This window comes from Periplaneta americana, chromosome 1 (assembly GCF_040183065.1).
Source record: "Periplaneta americana isolate PAMFEO1 chromosome 1, P.americana_PAMFEO1_priV1, whole genome shotgun sequence".
NCBI classification, from domain to species: Eukaryota; Metazoa; Arthropoda; class Insecta; order Blattodea; family Blattidae; genus Periplaneta; species Periplaneta americana.
In genome coordinates this window covers 162,630,517-162,653,975 of record NC_091117.1, presented here as the reverse complement: position 1 = coordinate 162,653,975, position 23,459 = coordinate 162,630,517, and positions in this window count along the sequence as shown.

Below are 23,459 nucleotides of genomic sequence, written 5' to 3'. Positions count from 1 at the left end.
CTGAGAATTCAGATTGAACATGCCTATAATGATATTACATTAGCAACAATCCAGGTGGTATGTCGCTCTGTTGTACGTCGTTGTTGGGAGTGTACTGTGGCGGAAGGGTATAATTTTGAACATGTAAGGGCTTAAGGAACATAAAACCGCAAAAATCGTATTTCTGTCTAATCTCGTTGCTGAGAAATAGTGTTTCAAAATGTATGAACATCAATTTGCGACACTTTGTAGTTAAAAAACTAACAACTTTTTGCAGTAGTCGTATTTTTTTTTTACAAAACGTAGAAGGTGATCTGCGGTATAACTTGTTCAGTATAATCGTTTTTAAATAAAAAAATCTTCAAAATTAAAATCCATATCTTTGATGCATAAAGTTCATGCAATATAGTGTCGGTGAAATGAGTAATTGTGATATTATATTTTTGGAGGGAACTGTCTCCAACGCAAAAGCTATCCTGAACCCTTGAAAGCATAGCATAATATCGCATATAATTAAATTAAGTTATCTCCATCACGGATTCTGCTCATGTAAATTCATATTGCAGAAATTCCGGCTGTTTACAAAAGATAAACAGCGTCGCTGATAAGACCATGCTCTATTGTGGAGACTGGACTCGCCTGGAATCGTTACGGGTGAGGGCTCTGCCTACAATCGATTGTCACTCAACTCTTGAAGAAGTTCCTTCTCTTGTTACAACACGGCCTTCATATAAACCCGAGTGAGATAAACCCGGTTCAAATTCTCACAGCCGATATCCGTATCGACCAACCCAGTCACCCTCTCCCTTAGGGCTTTCCAATCGAAACTTTGAATTCACTTCTTGTCTCTCTCCTGTCTGCGTGTGATTTAATAATCTTGGAATTGGTTGCTCAAAAGTACTTGTTACTTATCTTCCACTGTACCATGTTGCAGCGCGTAGTTCTGAAATACAAATATACCTCCTCTCAACTTTTAGACTGAGATGTCAAGTTTTCACATTTACCTGAAACAGTAGATAGAACTGTAAAATTGAACTTCATTTATGAACCTGAAAGACGGATATACTCATCGGCCATTTCTCACCCACGCTGAATAGCCTCTATAGTTAAAAGCATCGTTAAATAAAATACTATTAATACTAATAATACATTAGATTTCCTCTTGGTTTAAAACGGCGATTTCTTTACCTTTACTTTGCATTTCAAGATCCGCATTTCATTGTGGTCAGAAATTTTTCTTGTAAAATTTATACCATAGGACTAGCATACATAGCGGTGCACAACTTCTAATGACTAAATTGTGTACCAATATGCCTGGGTTAAATCCCAAATCTCCCCGCAATGCATATGAAGAGAAGGCATATGCCACTGTTGATTGTGATTGTCCGTCGGATGGGGACGTTAAGCCTGGCGGTCCACTTTGTGCTATTCGACAGGAGTAGGCTACGTGCCGGCACCAGATTTTCCCTTCTCCCTTCCTCATCTTCATTATCATCATCCTCACCCATTCCCTACACTACACTTACACGAACAACATAGCATACACTCACTCTAGTACACGACATGCATAACGTGGCCCGAGGAAGTGGTGTGCAATTTGAAAATGGGTCACAGTTCTGCCATCTATCCGCAGTATGTGGAACCCGAATCACGCAAAGTGAAGTGGGTAGGCATTAGACACACACACACACACACACTCTCTCTCTCTCTCTCTCTCTCTCTCTCTTTGCATTTCATCATTAACTTTACTGTAGGAGTGAAAGTAATTGAAAAATTGTTAACGAAATTTATGTCAATTTGTCTGAGAAGAAATCTACGAATGTCCTTCAAGTGTGGTACAATTGGAACTTGCACAAACTTCTGGAGTTGAATGGTTTACGTTCAGTTTCGATGTTGTTTGCTTTACAAATTGTTTAACATTTAAATATTGCCTAATGCAAATAATAAATAGGCCTATCTAATTTCTAAAGCTTTAGGTATAAACTCGTATCACGTACAGACTGACACACGACTTTAAATGGTAGGTGCCAAAGTTAACTTTAAAATAAAAATGACACATCGTACTTCAGTGACGCATGCATGGGTTAATCGTTTTGTCTCCATTTTATTCTCCGAAATAATTATATAGTCTCTGCAGATACTATTTGATCTTATTGGGCGTTGAATGCAATAGAGAAAATTTGGACTTCTAAATATTCATCTTCTTCCTCCTCCTCTTTTTCTGTAAGGGCGTTGACTGCCACTAAAGCATTCAGGCATGAATGACTCATTGTCTTTCCCATAAACTGGAAGTCACGCCAGATAACCGCAGTGAGTGATTATGGGCCCTGTAATCTGAATGATATAAAGAGACTGGAAGGGAGGATATCGAATGATGACCAAAATGTCGGTCATATTGAAACTGTATATCTGCCACTTTTTCCATACAATAAATTAACTTCATTGTTTTGTTAACAAGATACTTATTAAGGCAGTTAAATTACTTCTAATTTGATGCTTTTCTTCAGAAGTGACGTCCAAAAAATTTTATTTGAAGACCAAACATCGAAGCGTAACTGACGCAATTAAAATTAGAAGGAAAAAAATGGGAGAGAGTAAATTTAATGCCTAGGCCTACTGTAAATAAAAGTATCATACAGGCCAACCGTTACGGCCATATGGATAGCGTTATTTCCCCCCAACCAAACTGTTCGAGGTTCGATTAACGACGGGATAATTGCAAGACATATTCATCCTTCCACAGGACTTTGTGTTAGTCTGTTGTCTTATGATGTCTCAGCAGTGGCCCCACGTCATACCGATCCTGTGAAGCCTTGTTTTTCTGAACCGACACATGCGACGTACGAGATGCGAGGCCCGCCTCGCACAAATCCGGACTACACGAGAGATAGTGAGTGGTTTCTGTGCCAGATCAAGGTCCCTCGCAGTTATAGAAACCACTCACTATATCTCGTGTAGCCCGGATTTGTGCAAGGCGGGCCTCACACCTCGCACGTCGCATGCGTCGGTTCAGAAAAACAAGGCTTGAACCAGGGAGACCCGCATTGTTATGCATGTTCGAACAGACGTTGAAGAGGTTAAATTATTCATTGAATGAAAAGAACATTGCGTCATTAAAAAAAGTAAGTCATTACTAGTATTTCCTTAATGAAAGATTACAAGAAAGATATACTCATAGTATTAAATCTCCATTGTAATTAAACGACTTTTGTTTGAAACACTTTTTTATTTAGCGCCTAAGAAGAAAATATTTTGGGTTAGCAAGATAAATGGGACGCCTGTATATTAACGTACCATACACCAGAGCCTTAAAATATTTTCAGAATCAGGAGTTCCAGAGATTTACTCAGGAATTCCTGTAGTTCAGTTAAATGAATGGCGTTGTCCATTTTTGGTGTAGGTTATTGTAGCGTTACCTTAGTATTATGCGTTCGTTATAGAGTTGTCGCTATCAAGCAAAAGAGCTACTATTCATTGTCATTATTGTATGCAACCACGGCCTACACATACACACAAAACAATTTCATGCTTATTAATAGTTTAAGTTCTGCTTCACAATTATAGCGCTGCTGTATATTGTGTGTATACACGCGCATGCGCGCGCTTACACATGCACACACATCACAATTTCATGCTTATTAGTCCCCAGTAGTTTAATGAGTATCATTTACATTTGGCTTAATTTTATTACGGATAGATTGATCAGGCTTGCCTTGCCCATAATGCATTTCATAGTAAGTGTCACTGCACACCAGCCTAGCCTATCAGATCCTATCACACAGCCGTAGCCAAATTATTAGAGCAAACTGCGTTTTGTAGCACACTATTAAGGAAATTGAATGCTGCGTACCACAAGATTTAAACTTCTTAATCAGTATTTCGTGTTTTATCTTTATTACTTATTTACCATAGTTCCCAGATTCGCTATAACATACTGTGGATGACAGATTTGCATTGTTCTTTTTATTTCACTATTGCATCAGATTTATTATTGCAGCTAATATATTGTTAAGAAATCCCTTACGTTTACACAGGCTACATTTTATTCACTCAGTCTACAAATTTTTTTTGCTTTAAAAGTGATTAAAACAGACAAAAGTGCAGGAAAGATATAAAAAAGACTGTATTTGTGAAGCACAAGTGAAATAAAATATTATTTTTTATATATTCTTAATCAATAATAGAGTAATAAGTGTAGGACATGAAAAGCTTAGGTAATAGTTACTTCTTTTTCTCTTGACTTCGAACCCAGAGTGGGTTTTGACCTGGTCATAATTACTTATGTCTGCTTTTGTCATTGTTGACCAATGTATGAAGTATGAAATATAAATTCAAATTCAAATTTGTTCATAATTTGAATTTGAAATGATACATTTGAATAGATACCCGAAATGAGCATGTGCTGGTGCTCGGGTACAGTCCAGTAGAACCTACATAAATAATAATGTTGGTGATAGAAATAATAGTAACAATAATAATAATAATAATAATAATAATAATAATAATAATGATAATATAACTGTGACGGAGATAATACAAAGATATAGAATAACTCTTCTCGGGTTCTCAGCCAGGTGAGTTGGAGATTAGCTTCCAAGCTTTCGACGGCTAGCTCTGCCATCTTCTTCAGGGACGAAGACTTCGACTCACCTGGCTTAGAACCCGAGAAGAGTTATTCTATATCAAACGCCGGGAAAGCCTCAAGTCATACAATGCAAAGATAGTAATACAAATTAATTAATTAATTAATTAATTATAATAATAATAATAATAAAGTGAAAACATTAACAATAATAAAGTAATAACTATAATAATAGTAATAATAATAATAATAATAATAATAATAATAATAATAATAAATAAGAAGCACATTTCTTAAATTCGATGTGATATCAGATTATATACTGTAGATTGTGACCTTATTCTTCTTTCAAGATTTGAATCCCTTCCATCTTCATCGAAGGCTGTGAACGAACTCTAGATACCTACAACGAGTTGGACTCCTTCGTTTATGAAGATTGTACTTATGATAGTATAGTGAAAATACAATTTTTAAACTCTACCGTTTACCCTAATAATTCACTATGTGTGACTCACCAGATCGCAACGACAGTTGGAAAATGAAGGTCCAATGGTCTGTGAAATGGAAACATCACATCTAACTTCGAAAGTGTTGGTTTTAGAACCTTTGTGTATAGTGTGTGCCATCGAAATCTATTGTTCTATTTAATACATTTTATAATAATATTTTACTAGCGTATACTTGAAGTTTAAGAGGTTAATAAACAAATGTTATACAAGGTAACAATATTAATTATACAGTTTTTCCTGTCAAAATTAGAGTCAAGTTAATTGTTCTGGAAATATGGTAATTAATATTTGATAATATTTTTAAACATTTGAATCGATGATTGCAGAAAGGACTTCAGTACAGTTTTGAGATATAAGGAAGAAACTATTTGAATGTTCCCACGGTATTTTTATATGTATGTAGTTAATTTCTCTGGAAAGAATACCGCAAGACACATTTAAAGCTATATGTTGACAATTAAAACAGTGATTATAGGCTAATGTTTAATTGATGGCTCCAGGTCCTTTCTGCAATCAATGGAAATAGGGAATAAAATATCATAATAAATCACCTCAAATCATAGTAAATATCTACCTATATTAATGTAGAAAATTAATGTACAAACCAATATATTCAGTTATTTATGTGGAATGCCCCCTGCGCACGAGTATGTAACTTCATGTTCCTGGGGGTGCTAGAATGCTTTTATATAAAAAAGCAATATGTATCTTTGTTCTGAGAATAAAGTATTAACTTATATTATTATTATTATTATTATTATTATTATTATTATTATTATTATTATTATTTATTTTCACTTGGTTATTTAATGATGCTCTATCAACTACTGAGCTATTTTTAGTGTCGATAGAATTGGTGATAGCGAGATAGTGTTTGGCGAGATGAGGTCGAGGATTCGCCATAGATTACTTGAAAATTACCTTACGATTGTGGAAAACCTCAGTAAAGCCAAACCAGGTAATCAGCCCAAGCGGGAATCAAACCCACGCCCGAGCGCAATCCGGGGTCATCAGGTAAACGCTCTATCGCCTGAACTATGCCTGTGGCTTTTAGTTATTACTGTGTGAAAATTAATTAACATACTTTTGTTATTCCATTACTGAAAGCACAAACATTTCAAGTTGCTACTAACATTCTTTACATTTTACATTGAAAAATATTTAAACAAAGTTTCTGTAATACAATATCTGATAACATTTCCTACATTTTTGTCTCTACATTCCATAGTTGGCATCGGAAGATATCATTCCAGAATTCTTCAATTTTCTGCAGTTTCTGACACATAGGCAGCTGATTTCTTAATATCAGGCATTTTGCACATTGATTGGAACTGCATTTTCTGGATTGCATATCCAGAGGCACAGACAGAGCAATATTTTGTTTTTTAGGCAAAGCCAGGTGAAATGTTTTTTTTTTCCACCACGTTATTAATGTCAAAAGACGTGCTTATACAAATTTTGGCCACTCGACCGCAATTACGAGGCCGTCCAGAAAGTGATTTTCCCTGGGGCTGTTTACAGAAAAAAACACAATTGCATGGAAAGATTTATTGGAACAGATACAGCAATCCAGGATATGACAAGTGTCTGAATTCCAGTGGGGGATATGTTGACAAATAGCTCAACAATTGCTGTGTCTATTCCAATAAATTTCTTCCAATCAAATTGTGTTTTTTTCTGTTAACGGGCCCTGGCGAACTTATTTTTACGGCCCTCGTAATTGCGACCGAGTGGCCAAAATTTGTATAAGCACTTCTTTTGACATTATTAAGATGATGAAAGAAAAAAAAATAACTTTTTTATATGCCCCCATTAGAATTTTTGCTTGTAAGATGCAGGACCATGATTTAAAACCTAATATATCTGTTCCTTGCACCTCCTGCACCATATAAAAAAAAATGCGCAATTCGCGAAACAGCTGACAGCCAACTTTTGAGTGAGGAAGGACCGCAATCCTGGAGTCCTGATCTTTCTGCACTCAACCAAAAATTCTATCTCATTTTTTTAATCTTAGATTTCCGTAAGTTGGGGACTTTTTTATGCACAAAGGTGAATATACCTCCAGAGATTCAGAATATGCTCATAACTGAATTTCACAAAAAAAGTGACTCAGGTCCTTTCTGCAATCATCGATTCATTTGTTCTACTTATTTGATATAAATATCCGTAAAGAAACTTTAAAGACAAACTGTAATTGTAACATAAATTAAGTAGAACGTCTCTAGAGGGTAAAGAGCTTTTTGTGCAGTTACGGATATACCTTAAAGTTTGCTTACTTGCTATGTCAGTCCAAATGAGAATAGACTACCTATCTTCACATATTTTATAGTGTGAAAATTTTACCGTCTTTGGTATGGATTAAATTACATGCTTTGCATGGTGAACTGTAATGAATGAGATATTAACGAAATAAATCGGCCTATATGAACAAAAATGGAGACTATTTGAATGGAAAATAGATCTTTTGCACAACATTTCTGGAGAACAGAGAATTTTGAAAAATTAAATGGAAAAAAAAATAGCATGTTTAACACTGAAGCTGAACGCTCAATAGGAATTGATCTTCTTGTGAAATTACAGAGGAAAAAGTAAATGAAAAAATAAAAGTAGAAGATCATTAAACCGTCGAAAATGACAGTAGACCTACGTGATAGAGCTGGGGACGGAGCGAGTAGAACTGTTGAGCTACTCGGTTCTATCGGTTTATGTGCTTGGCAGCGGAGCACCGAAGTTACTCGGTTAACCGTAGCTGTTACCGGTCAGTTCAAACATTCATACAGAGTTGGCGTGTTTTACTTAATTCTAGCAGACAACGTAGGTACTGTTGTATTTAAATATTTTCTGCTGCAGGACAAATTATTTTCTTATCCCCAAGGCGGGCTGAAAGGCCTCTAGTATTGAAGAAGACTTCATCCTATTATATGACCTGTCAAGTGGACCTAATGAACATTGACAGTCTGAACATATTACTATACATACATACATGCATACATACTGATAATAATAATAATAATAATAATAATAATAATAATAATAATAATATAATATTATTACTATTATTATTATCATCATATTAGACTGATTAATATTAAAATATGTTAAAAAAGGAGTGCATTATATTTTTCTTCTATTTGTGTTTATTGGATTTGTGTTACCTCATTAGTCATAATTTTATTTGTATTTATTTCTACGAATTATGTTACCTAATTACTTTAATTTATCAATAATAGTACTCTTCACCAAAGAGAACATGGTTGTATTGAAGGCTAGTAATGTTATAAAATAAACATTATGTTCTTCAGTTTAAGATTCCACGTTTTGTTGATTATTTTATCCACTTTCCGTAATAGTAAATAATTCTGTGTATTATTTTTAAGTGTTTTAGGCAGCTCTTCATGGAGCCCGTTTCTTTCTATCTTATTTTTTATTTAGCTGCAGCGTTTAACGTTTACATCACATGTTAATTTATTAGCTGTTATTATTATACATTATTTTATCAATTTTATTTCGTCTCTCATATATAACAACACTGAAAGTTAAATAGGCCTTTCATACAAAATAACTCCGCAAATAGTTGTAATCACGCAAATGTAATTTGCAACCGCCATTTTGCAATGAAGAGAAGCACTCTTTTCTCATCAATTGGCAAAGCGAAAGCGCTTTACTACAACGCTTTTAAAACACGCTTGGTTCCACTTCCAAAGTACGGTCTAAAATCGACTCAATCTATCTAAATTTTAAATCTGCCGCCACAAATTTGTACTCGGTTCAACCGAGTAATGACGTCACAGTAACTGCTCCGAACTGAACCGCTCTGTCCTCAGCCCTACTATTTGACACCTTAGTAATCGACACCTAAATTCGTAAAGTTCATAATAGAAAAGTTACTTATATGCGTCTTTAGCCTCTCACGGTGAAAGTTGTCATAATTAGGCTTTTGGGTATTCCACCGTGTCTTGGAACTTGACATTCACAACGTTTTGGAACTGCTTACAAGTTCCATCATGAGGGGAAATACTAAGACCGGAGGGGGTCGTCTTAAGGCTGGTTCACAATAAACCGGGAATACATTTATTTTAACAATATTTCCATTCTCGTTCTCGTCGTTTCCGTTTCCGGTTTATCTTGAACCAGTCTTTAGTCTTGTTCCGCATGGCTACTCCGGACGACACGATGGAATACCCAAAGCCTAATTGTGATAGGAAAGTTACTATTCAAATAGGCGTAGCTATTCCAGCATTATGAAGACAGCACCAAAAAGCTTACATAGCCTTTAAACACTTCATAATATTATTGTAGTAACTTTATGCCTTAAATAAAGGAAAGACTTCGTAACGCTGTATGAGTAGGTCTTGAATCTTGCCCTCCCCCTTTTATTTTAGGGTTGTCAACCGTACAGTAGGCGAAAGACGTTGGATCGCCATTTAAGATATTAGAGGATGTCACATTGAGAATGTAACAAAACATTCATGTCCTAGACAGAATTCTGACTCACGAATATTTCTACCACTCACAGACACAGGGCGACTTTCCGTTCTGAACACCGCGGGCCACCGGCATTGCTCAGTCGGCTAAGGCGCTTGCCTGCTTATCCGGAGTTGCGCTCGGGCGCGAGTTCGATCCCGCTTGGCCTGATTACTTGGTTTGTTTTTTCCGAGGTTTTCCTCAACCGTAAGACGAATGTCAGAAAATTTATGGCGAATTCTCGGCCCCATCTCGCTATCACCAATGCCATCGCCGCTAAATGATCTAGTGGTTGATATAGCGTCGCTAAATAACCAAATGAAAAAAAAAACACTGCTCGCGGGGTCTCTTGAATAGGTAGATTGAAATAATAAAAATTGACCTATATATATATATATATAATACAACTTGTATTACAGCGTGTGACATTGATAATTAAGTTTATAATGTGCCGAATTGCAGTACCTTGATGTGGTGATTTACCGAAATTCATATTGCCTAAGCTTTCTCTAATTCGGAAAAGTGCGAATAAAGTTTTCTGGGAGAATGCCTTTAATTTTTATTTATAGACTAATCTAGATATTTTATTGGCTCTACTAATTTTAGCTCACAGAAATACAGACATTATAAAGAAATTACTTTTTTCCTCCCTCGATTTGAATTCAGCTCAAGATACCTTTACTACACTGATTTCTCATAGTCAGTCGTTTCGTCATTTAGGGCCCTATTCATAGACATTCTTAGCGCGGGCTTTCGGTGGATGATCAGCGAACTAACGTTTTTCGTATTCATAAACCAGTGTTAGCGATATGATATGATATTAATCCTATTTAGCACGCTCTTAGCGCGGGCTAACGAAATGTCTATGAATAGCACCCATAGATTAACGAAGTGCGGAACGTATTTTAGGGGAAAAGAAATGCCCTGACATAATCCAAACACCGACCTTGTTCACAGTTTCCACTTGTGGACTAGACGAAAAAATTCATAAATGGTTAAAATGCATTAAACAAGATAAATACATTAAATGAAGTTTTTTTTTTATCTCATACAGTAAGAAAAGGACTATGTGGTGTTTCCAATTTTAATGATGTTTGTTTCTGTTGTTGCAGGTAAGTGAAGAATTAAGGAGTGTGGCGCTTGCATGAAGGATGACGTGGGAGGTGTTTTCCGCCGCGCTGAGCTGTTCTTGGTATTCAGCATTTCCATTTTCTTCTTGGTCCATGGTAGGCGAAATGCAGCCATTGATCTGCGATCTTGCGAAAGATGGACGATTTATTATTAATGTGACTTTTGGGACTTGAATTCCTTTGCGACCCTCGGTTTGTTCGCTCGATCTCAGCCTTTGTGCCTGGATAACATAGTTGAAATGCAGAGGCTACATCGCCGTATTGTTGTAGGTTACTGTTTTCTGAGATTGTAGATTTATTTCATTCGATAAGCATATCTATATTTTGGAATGAAAGCAACTATTCAATTATATTCTATAGATTATGCTGAATAGTATTCTTATTGCATTGTATATCGCATTTATTTCTTGAAAAAAAAAAGTATTTTTGTTAGCAGTCAACCATTGGCTCAGTTAGAGAGTTATGTAGTGAAATCATGGAATTTATTATAACGATTTAGGATAGGGTCATTGCTGCCAACCCGTGTAGAAGATAGCATATGTACGAGTTGTAAGAAAAGAAAAATTTATGACATAAAGGGAAAGTGTGGAACAACTAAAGAAAGGAATTAATGTATTATTGGTTGTTGCAGAAGTGTAATCAGTGTAGAACCGATAAATACAATACAGACAAATACTATACATCTTAATAATACAATCAATTTACATACAAAAGAAATACCATTTTACAATTTCGAACACAAAGAAATAATTCTTATTCTTGAGGCACTGCTACTTCTTTTAGATGTATTGGCGTTCCGCGGTCAGCACGATGTAGGGCCACCGCAGAGACGTCACAAGACAGATAGAAATCAAAGAGCAAACACCCAGTCCCGGGAGACGGAAATAAATCTCCGCCCGCACCGGGAATCTAACCACTGACAGCTTTGTTGGGGAACGCACGTGCTATCCAGTGAGCCAAATAAAAAAGTAATAAGAAATGTAAATTTAAAATATACTGGGGCTTTGAAGTAAGTACTCCGACAAAAAGTTCTGTACTGTTGAAGATAGCAGCAGTGTCCTTATTGATTTAATGAAGTGGATTTATTCAAATGTACATTATGTGCATATAAAATTGAGATACGTAGATCTAAAATTAATTGTTGAAATCAAGAACATGTTAAAATAAAAATCAGTGCATATAGCTACGTGCATCGTTAACTTCGAAGACCGGATATATTTTTGTGAACTCTTGTCCAATCAGTTTATTTTTTGAGGAACTGAGTTGAATCATTTATTTATGAAAGGCCCGTTGTCCAAAAGCATATTTTTGTGGGAAATTAAAAAAAACTGTTTATTGAAAATACTAAATATTAAAAAAATCTCAAAACATGATATGTTATACTATAAAATAAAGGGAACATGTTAAGGAAATTTTCATATACTATCATCAAAATTGTCAAGTATACAGCTTTTTAAAAAGGCTGGACAAAGGGCCTTTCTTAAATAAACACTTTTTTCCATCCTTCAATGAAACATTTAATACAAAAATGAGCAGTAAACATGAGATGTAGGACTGTGTTTCCTTATTTTTTTTACCCTTTCCCTTCTATGTTGCTTGCACTTGCCTCTTACTTTGCTTTTTTGGCCATGAAGATGTGAATGTGTTTGGGAAAGTCGGGCAAAAGCGATTTCTGGTCACGAACTTTGTCCTCTGTAATTGGTTGACAATCAGTGTAAGCCTTTTGGTTTGGCAAAGCTATTTCAGCTCCAAATGCAAATAGAAAGTGCTTGGTTTATAATCCACCAATGTAAGGTAATGCCTCTATGTAGCCATTTCTTCTTTGTCCAGATGAAGTCGTGGTATGTTGATATTGCAAAGACTTTTCTCTTTCCTGTCTTACACGAAATTTGTGACTTGCACTTGCAATAATTTATATCACATCTCTGCCTGTATAATGTCTATCCACTTTGTTTAGGCTGCTCTTCACCGTACTAAAATCCCAGTTATTTGACAGGTATGAATGTGCACATATTGAAAGTATGTACACAACTCTTGAAAAGCGACCCGTATCCACAAGTGTCATCAAGAAGCAAATAATGGAATGATTTTCGTTCTGCTTTGCTGCGTTATCACTGTAAATATACAGCTCATCGATGTTGCTCGACACCTCTTCTCTCACATATGTGAGCAAGAAAGAGCACACATCACTACTCTTTTCCTTGCAATATCTTCATGATATACAAAAAGTAGGCCTCACCAGACTTAACATTGTGAATAGAAAATACATTCAGTGTCAGCGGCCCTAAGTAAAACACCTTCTGGATTGGAATATGGGGCCGATATATATTCTGCATTTAATCAACAGTTAAACATAAAACATTGTCTTTATCTTTGCAGTATTCCTTCATTTGCTTCAGTGATGCATAACATTTATTGCTTTTCCTTTTGTGAACAATTAGTTGAGCTTCTGCCACTCTCTTAGCAGTTTCATTAAGAATAGGACTTTCAACACGGACCTGAAGTTCCTCGCATTCACAGCATGTATCTAGCTGCGGTCTACCAAACCTGTAGTCAAAACGCTCTTTAAAAGTGTTATAGAAAAAATTATATTTTACAGAACAATCTGGATATTTCTCCTTAAAAAGAGTATACATTTTTTATTGTCTAACTCTGCATCAAGGTAGTGTACTTCCTTGGAAGACTAAGGACTTGTTTTCGAGGGAAAACTTGCAATGTGAACTTTTACTTGCATCACTGTAGTGACTGAAATAGTCTTCTGGTTCTGTTGTTTGCCTCTGTTGTCCTTTGGGGATTTATCCAATAAAATGAGTTTTTGTAACCACATCTTCATCTCACCAACAGCTAACAGACTCATGATTGTTTTCTTACATACCTCGAATTTCCGTTCACGAACCATTACCAACCCAAGTTTAATTATGAAAGGTCTTTTCTCCAGGACATATGGCCATTCGTAAATAAACAGTTATTACGAAACCCCATATTACACACACAATGTGTTGGACATGCGGCTTTTCTTGCCTATATGAAGCGCCTTGGTATAAGGATTCCATTCATACAATAAAATGAAAATGCCTATTTTGTGGACAAAGGGCCTTTCTTAAATAAGCGATTCAGTTATTGATCTAGGGAAGAAAAATGTATATGAATATTTTTAGTCGTACATATTTCTAACATTAATTTTTCTACAGTACTCTGTAAAAGTTTTCTGTAGACTTGAAATGGAAAGAGAATGCGATTCAGACAGGGATTTGCGTGTGTTATACAGAATGCATGTATTAATTTACATGGCTTTTAGTGGCAGTTTGTCTTTCTTGGATTAAAACTCTCCCTGGAAAGAGAGAGGGGGATTGTAAAAGCCAGGCCATCGCTTTGTGAGGTGCAAGCGGACGCAATATACAAGTTCTTGAATAAACATTTGGCCGATAATCCATTAATGAACCGTGCGCCATTAGGCTCCTCGGCAGAACAGAGTCTGATGCCAAAATTAGTTCGGAGGAAGCAGCGATAAAACTGTCACAAAAGCGACAGCCGGCTCTCAATCGATACTCATATTAGAGGTTTTCGTGGGATTCTAATATATCGGCAGTTTAGGAAATAAAAAAGAACTGGAAGGTAACATTACGAGAGCCAGTAGGAGAAAGATGGATGACGACAATCTTGAGATGAAGGAGGGGGGTGGGAGTAGAAAGAAGATTGAATGATAACACAGCGAGGATGGAAAAGCGTGGATTGAAGAAGAGAGAAATGTGCCTCAGACAACACAGTGATAATATTGAAAGGAACACCGACGTCTAGATTTTATGTCTCTTCTCACAGTTTTCTTCTTACATTTTACTGAAGAGATTGCTAGTGCAATGGATCCCTGTTCGATCCCTAGCAGCAAATGTGAGATGTAGGTCTCTTCTATGGAGGAATAAAATTGTCTTTTCTTGTGTTTAGTGTGTTTTGTTTCAGTTGTTGATCTGTGATCTGTTGTGGTCAGGGAATCCCTCTACTTTTGAATGGCTAATATTGGCTAAGGATTATCTGAATAAGCATTTTTAGCAGAAAAAATCCCCGAAGACTTGTGAAAGCATAGTAATAGCACAGTCTAGTATATACACTCACGAAGCTTGAGTTGTGAGGGTGCTAAGAACAATAGACTGTGCCGGTATTATTTCGCATTGTCTGTAATGAGGCGATATTAGCGATCCTAGCGGTTAGCAACTATCTATGGATGCATATTTACTACATATTGAGCTTCGTGACTGCATATACTAGACTGTGGTAATAGTAACAACTATAATATCAATAATAATACTAGTAGTAAACAAATTCAGGAAGTTATAAATCTCAAAACACGTTACATTGTGCAGAAGTTCGTAGTAATGCAAAGAGGTTTAGTCCTCAATAGCATCGTATCGTATCGTATATAGGGAAATAAAAAGACATGAAGATACTACTCTTCTTCAGAATGACCTCAATAGAATAAACGATTGGGCAATGGCCAACAAAATGAAAATAAATTCTCTAAAGAGCAAAGCCATTAGCTTTACAAGAAAAAGAAATAAAATAATCGCATCGTATATGTTAGGGGGTGAAACCATTCCTGAAGTTAACAAATGTAAATACCTAGGAATAAGATTTAGCAGCGATCTCGGCTGGGGGGAACACGTTACTGACACAGCGGGAAAGGCATGGAGGGCGTTAAACCTTGTGATGAGGGTACTAAGGAAAGGCTCTGATAAATCCAAAGAGATTGCATATAAATCACTAGTTCGTCCAGTAATGGAATATGGTGCTGCATGTTGGGATCCTTACAGATTAGAACATATAAAGACACTGAAAAAGATTAAAAAACGGACTCTCAAGTGTTGTCGTAATAATTCACCATTAAAATGGGACACACTCACGGACAGGAGAACGCGAATTCGATTATGCGCAATGTTCAAAACATACAGAGGTGAGCCTGCCTGGAGAGAAATAAAAAATAGGTTGCAGCCGACAAATTACTCTCCAAGGAACGACCACTCATATAAATTGAGGGAAAGAAGACAGAGGACGGACACTGGAAAGTTTTCTTTTCTCAATCGTACTATCAGGGACTGGAATGCTTTACCTGCAGACTTACTAAAGGCTTTACCAATAACCAAAAATGTATTTAAAATAGTCTTAAGGACTTTACTAATAGACGGTAGTATATTATACACATTAATTAAAGGGTGTAATTGATATCTTGTTATTTGAAGTGTTCTGTCAGTGAGGAAGTGTGTTGTGTCAGTGAAGTCTATTGTGTAAATGAAGTGTGTTGGTGTCAGTGAAGTGGCTGTGCAATGTATTTGAACAGTGAAATGTTTAGAAGTATTAGTGAAATCAGGTAGAATCAGTGCAGTGAGTGAGTTGACAGCAAAATAAGTGTAGTGCCGAAAGGTACTTGTGCAAGTATGAACCTGTCACACTCGTGGGTCTTAGTTCGAACTTAGGGTTAAGATACAAATTAGATTTACTTTAAATGTTATTTTAAGTGACCGTGCTTCATTTAATTTAGGATTCTCATTATTATTATTATTATTTTATTATTATTATTATTATTATTAATTATTGTTTCTTATTAGTTGTGTTTATTATTAATTGTCATTATTGAGTGTAATTAGTTACCACTGCCACCGGGTATATACCCATTTGCAGTTTGAATAAATACACACACACACACACATCCAACGTGTGCGGTGGTTCGTGTCATTGTAAAGACCTGAGCATTGCAGTATAAAATATAAGGATAGCTTTGTCATAATTAATTAATTCATAGTATGTTTGCCCAATGACAAGTCTTTCACTGCAAATCCAGCATTCTTCAGTCTTTCCTATTTTCTGCCTGGCTCTTAGTTTCCTCATGCGAACCAAATCTTAATGTTGTCTATCATCTGACATCATCTTCTGCCACAAACTTATCTCCCGTTCACCATTTCTTCCACTGCATCCTTCAGTAGACAGTAACCCAGCCAATTTATTTTTCTCTTTCTGATTAGTTTCAACATTATTTTTTCTTCACCTACCCTTTTTTAGCACAGCATCATTTCTTATTATGTCTGTCCATTTCACACGCTCTATTCTTCTCCATATCCACATTTCAAATGCTTCTAGTCGTTTGTCTTCATTTCGTCGTAACGTCCATGTTTCTCCACACGAAGCACTTCATAAGTTGACTTACAATTGAAGAGTTCAGAACCATAGTGGGCCAAGCGCCATTTATAAAACCGTAGAAAACAAGGGTTAAAATGAAATTATTATTATAATTCAATTGAAACATATTTTTTTTAAATTTTTATTTATTTATTTATTGTAGCAAGTAATATAAAGTATACACATTAAAACTAAATGATATGTTAATCTTCATTAAACCATGACATTCACTTAATTTTAACCCTTGCTTTCCTCCGTTTTTAATAAATGGCGCTTGGCCCACTATGGCTCTGAACCCTTCAATTCATACGAGTTGTAGTCAGAAAGAGTTTCGGACCGAATATCCGATCCTATACCATACTATCTATCGAGTAAGATATATGTATTAGTTGACCCAAGCGTCTGTGTGTCAGGTTTTCTCCGGTACTTACATTTTCTACAGGCTACGGTTGCTACTCCGCTGGCCACTGTGATACTATGATCATGTGATTGTGACGGAGTAACCTTATGTTTTGAACATACATATATTGTGAACGAGGATATATCAGTTACCTGTTGCAATGGAACTGTTGTAGTGCGGTGTTTTTTTTTTACAGTCGAATACATTGTTAAAAATAATGCAACATACTAAGTTGGAGTTTCATGGGATACAAGTGTTTTGTATGTTTTGGAGTGTAACATTGCACGTGAAGTAGCCCCTAACGTTTAGCTACAATTTTGGTTCAAACAACTGTCCTTCAGATCGAAAACGTGGATTCGATTCCGTGTAGATTCCGTAAGACGATAAAATGAAACTTGTGAAACAAGATTCCTATTTGTTTCTTATACCCATACTTCAACCACTATACTAACATTCCATAAATTCAAGAATGTGTCTCTTATTCTGTTCTAATCTTGTATTATAATTTTCGCAATCTTATGAACTTTCAACTTTCGAAATGGCAAGAAATTGAGATGGAAACTCGTCTAATGGTCTCCACTAGCGAGTTAAGCAATTGGATTAGTGTCCACCCATGTTAAAAGAAGACCATTCATCAGCCTCTGGGACGTCCGAGAAAAATATGGAATTGAAGCCGAAACAGTTCATATGGCCCAGTTCATGAAAGATAGAACAAGTAGAATTTTTAAAATATACACACACAAGAACACTTCCACAGTACGAAGTACGAATTAAAAAACTTTTGTTTTGTGTCTTACATACAATACAACGTCTCAGAACCTATTTTTTTATATTTTGTTATATGGAATTTAGGTAGTCATGTACACATCACACAAGAACGTATTAATTAATATAATGTACTTCATTGAAGCTTCGTCCAGAACTGAAAATTCAGGTTCTTCTTTTAAGAGCATTTTATATCTCTTCTGTTTATCGTTTAACCGGTTCTCCTTTTTGAGCATATCACCATCCATGAATAATATCTATAGTTTATACTATGTAATGTTAAATAATCACATTATTAATATTTCAGGACATTGCTATTCAGTTTCTCGTATAAAAGAAACGTACTGTCGTAGATTAACATTTGGCATTTGCGTGACCGTACCTGTTAAACTAAAAATGCAAATTAAATTTTCTTTTACATCGTTAAATCGCATTATAAAGTGTGTTTCCTAGACCGTTTTTCTATATGGCAATTCAGGCGCATTCTTTGTTGCTCGGAATCAGCTTTTCCGAATTCAATTCCCACTTAGGGTATGTACGTGTGTGTACGTCCTATACGTGTTATCCTGTGTTAATTTATGACTATAACTGATCTCGTGCCAACCTCACGTCACGGAAGGTATATTGAATGCCCTCAAATTAATGAGGAAATAGGAAAAGGGGGGACTTAAAAATTGAAAAATATGCGCGATTTTGCTGTCCTTGCGTTGTGCCATGAGGCTGTTTATACTTCAATCCTAAATCAGCAAGGATTTGTTTAACTCCGGTATGCCTCGCTTTCTGAAATTTAGATAATTTTTTGTAGGGGCAGAAAAGACTGGAAAATAGGCATGATTTCGTAAAACATGGAATTGTATGTCCAATGTTTCGTTTAAACAATTTTATATTTTGATAAACTTTGGAGACAATACAAATTATAAATATCCATTGAAATAGGGTTACTTGTTTTTCGCTTTTGCCGACTATTGACATCTGGAGGTAACTAATTTCATATAGTGTTTTCCTTCCCACTAACTTTCTTGTAGCTCGTTTTTACTCGTCATGGCTTCCACCTTTTCATTGTGTCAGATGTTTTCCTCTTCTGTTCTGCAGGTTGCAGTCCACAATATGTTTTCATAGTGTTCTCGTGCTTTGCACGTGTCTATACCATATTAATTGTTTTGTTTCTCAGTTATTTAATTTACGGAAATGTTGTTAGATTTTATTTTTCTTCGGCATATTTCGTCCTTTATTCTTTCTCTTTGTGTGTGCTTGTTTAAATCTTCCAGTATTTATCTAATAATGCCTAAAAGAGGCAAATAGTCACCTATTGAACTGTTGGTCGAGCACTTCGCATGTGCAAGTTGCCGTTACAGCAATTATAAATAGACACTGCGCTTAAATTTGTTTTGTCTTCTTTAAAGACTTCTGTGACTGGACATATCTGCAGTGCTTGGGAAAAGTGGCATAAGTCACTTTCCACAAACATTTTTGATTAATTTATTGACAACTTACGGAACATCTGCTCGCTTGGGAAACTATTTCTCCCATTACAATAATTCACACTGAAGAAAATGAAATCGACATAAATCAGTGTGAAGACATTTTTTTTCCTTCTCCTGTAAAATTAACATTTTTTACTTGTGTCACTTTTCCCGAGCACTACAAACATTATGCATTGCTTCCCATACCACAGCTAAGTATTCAGAAACATATGATATCAGACTCATGTGGGGACGTGATTAAATATATACGAACTAGTAATACTATTTTATAGTGCATGTACTTCCAACCCCTACAGCCATACCCATTATGAGGTTAGAATTTCTGTACAGCATTATTCCTGTATTTGTAGGCCGACAATGTTCGTCTTTGTATCATGAGTTTCAAAGTAGAGTTTGAAGAGAAATTATTAATAGATTGTGTGCATAGTTTTCCTGTTATTTATGATGTTAGCAAAAACTGTACAATTACAGGATAGTCAAGTAAAACATCTAGAAATGTAGCCTATCCTTCTATTTAACATATTTGTGGCACCCTCAGTTGCATAGTAAACCAGTATTCCTAATCTTAAATCATTAACATATCATAACGACAGTCTGTTAAAAACCACGACAGTGCGCTCCACGCACAGTCAGTCTTACGGTTTCACGTTGTGGAGCACCACTGTCACGCACGCGTCATAGCGCCGTTGTTAGAAGCCAAGGGTGCTATTCATAGACATTTCGCAGCACGCGCTACGAGCGTACTAACTTAGCCCCGGCTATCCACTGATTACTAGTACAGAATTCAAATCATATCCTATCGCTAACACTGGTTTATGAAGAAGAGAAACGCTGATAATCCACCGAAAACCCGCGCTAAAAATATCTATGAATACGGCCCCAAGGCTTTAGTCTGGTAATCTTTTATATGAATTTCAACGTGTTGAAAGAAATGAGATTAATGCCTAATGTAATTGTGTTTACTTTTGGTTATAATAACAACAGTGGTGTTAGTAAAATTGGGTAGTGACGTCGATGTATTGTATATAACTTCGATTGAAGCGTCGCGCTTCCAATATAATTTTTAGTTCACACGTATGTTTGTTTTATTTTCGGAACAAATGTTACGCGGACGTCAAATTAATAATTTTAAATGTGGTACAAAACCAATAGAGTAATAAAACGACAATAACTAGAGTACCATCTTTTAACCGTGAATTGCCAGCTTTCGAAAAAAAATAGTATGAGACGTATATTTCCTCTGAGCTGTGTTTACAGAGAAGTAAGTATAAAGTCATTTTATTAATGCTTATGTTAGCATACTGAACCTGGCGAAAGAAGTCTGCAATAATAACAGGAAATCTAGGCCTACTACTCTAAAATTTTGCTGTAGTTAATCCATTATTCCACTATTAAAATATTAATATACAGGGACATAACTTTATTTTTATCAATATTTTTTATCATTAATCTGACTATACTCGGAAACACTGTTAACCCGCTTTCATTACAGGAGTTCGGTGTTACTAATGCAATATGTAAACAAATCATTTTACTAGCTATAGGAGGAAAGAAAAGTAGTGTGTTCCTTTCATGTTACAGGGAAATACGGTATTACGATTTTCAGTTTGATCATTATTTTACGGTATTTTATCAAAATAGGCCTACAGTACAGTAGTTTTTTTTTTTTCACAAACTCAACTCTTCAGGCGGTTGTATTCATTATACTTTATTCAGCATATTACCGGGTTAACATACAATATAGAGACTGCATTTAAATTGAGGGGGTCAGAAGCAAAGGGATGTAGCCTAAGTGCACTTAAGTTACTTTTGAGAAAAGGGGTTGAAAGTACCGGTATTTAAGCTTAATAAATCGGTGAAATTTTTAATTTAAATTTTTATGTGTGATGTGGTTAAAAGATATATCCCTTTGCCACTAAAATTTTAGGGGCTTTATCTTACCCTGGGTACACTTAACTCATGTTATTAGAAATGTCACTTTCATCCCTTTGCCTCTAGCCACCTCAATTCAAAATAAACTAATCTGAATTTTTAAACAAGTTGTTGAAAATGGTTGCCGTTCATCACAATGCAAGCCTCAATTCTTTTATGCATATTATTAAAAACATTTTAAAGCATATTCTCTGAAATTGAATTTATCGTTTTTTAATGTAATGTTTTAGTTCTTCTATTGTTACCGAATGTTTAGCAAACACAGCTCTTTCACAGTAATCCCACAAAAATAATCCAAAGGACTGAAATCGGGCGACCTGGGGGCCATAATCCTCTGCTTATTAATCTTGTGTCATAGAATTCTTCCAAGAAGTTTATTGTACTGCTAGCATTATGTGCAATAGCACCATCTTGTTGGAAATATCCCTCTTGCAATTCATCACCATGGACTTCGTCTAAGAATTTTTGCAACAATTGTTCTCTGTATACCGTAGCATTTACAGTTTCATCGAAAAATATTGGTCCTGTGATTCTTCTTCGTGACATAGCAGCCCAGACTCCAATTTTCTCTGTGTGCAAGAGTGTTTCAATAAATTCATACCGATTGTTTGTACTCCATATCCGGAAATTTTGAATGTTGACATACCCAGAGAGATGAAACCATGCTCCATCTGTATAAAAAGTCAGGTTCAGGATTTCGTTTGTTATCTGTTGTTGAAACCAATGACATTATTGAAGTCTTGTTGTGAATACTTTGTATGGAAACATTCCTAATTTCTTTCTGAGAATTTTGTGAGCATTTCCGTAAGAAACCCCAATTTCTACAGCTAGCTTCTTGGCCGACTTATTAGGACTTCGCTGCATCCTTTCTCTAGCATCTTCTACAGCATCTTCTGTCGCCTTTGTTGGCCGTCTTACACTTTTCTTCCTTTCTGTACATCCTCTTGCTCTATTGTATCTACCAGATTAATGATATTTCTACGAAAATATTCCGTAATAACATAATCAGGAAAGTGTGAAGAAAACTGTTGTTCACATTCGGCTATATTGTAATTCCAGTTTCCATCATCGTCCTTCATACCTAGAAACAGTAAAACAAAACTCTTGTTTAAATAATGTTGTTAAATACTGTACCATATTATAGGTTACCATACTTTCGGTACCATAACTCTAATCTTCACTTCTTCTCAATCCACACAGATAAAGTTATTCATTCATGCTACACACCGTACCTGTGCGAAAATAAGCTTCAATAATATAGGCTCTTTCTTCTAGAAAACGCAACCATATTTCTGAAACACACTATATTCTGTACTGTTTACTTCACTGCTACCATACTTCGAATGCAACAGCGGCCGTAAGTTTGTGTGGCTGACGGGAGCAAGACATTAGTGAAAGGGGTGGGTGTCAAGTACATTCAGAAACGCAATACAATAAAAATGCAAGTAAAAATAAAGCTATTTCCCGCTATTACACTAAAGTTGTGTTTTCGGTATATGAGTTTTTAGGTTTTCACGGTGACTATGATTGGAATTAGGCTTTTGGGTAATCCACCGTGTCCTATAACTTGACATTTCCGACGTTTCGGAACTACATTCAGGTTTCACCATTGGGATAAAACCAGAGATGTCGCCTACTCTGTTGGGTTCGTTACCCCAGGCTAATCTGGACAACTCCGTATTAGCCTGGCATAATTGCTTTTCCTTGTTTTATTCAACGATTCAAATTTTTTTCTGCAACTGGCAAAATATCAGCTGGTTTTATTAAAGCGTGTTACTTTGGACTGGACATGTCACGAGAACGCCTACCTCTCGTTGTTTCTCGATCTTCTGGTGTTGACGTATTTGCCACAGGTGACAGTTATTGTCATGAACAACATCTAAGAAGTTCATAATTGTAGGATATTTTATTTTGCTCTTCATCCAAGCATTCATGCTCATCAACTATATTTGGATGAAGTGAGTATAGACTGTTCTGTTGTCCTGACGCCGTTGACTGCTGTTGCCACTGTTTGTGCCTTCAAATATGTTTTTCCAAAAATGTAATTTA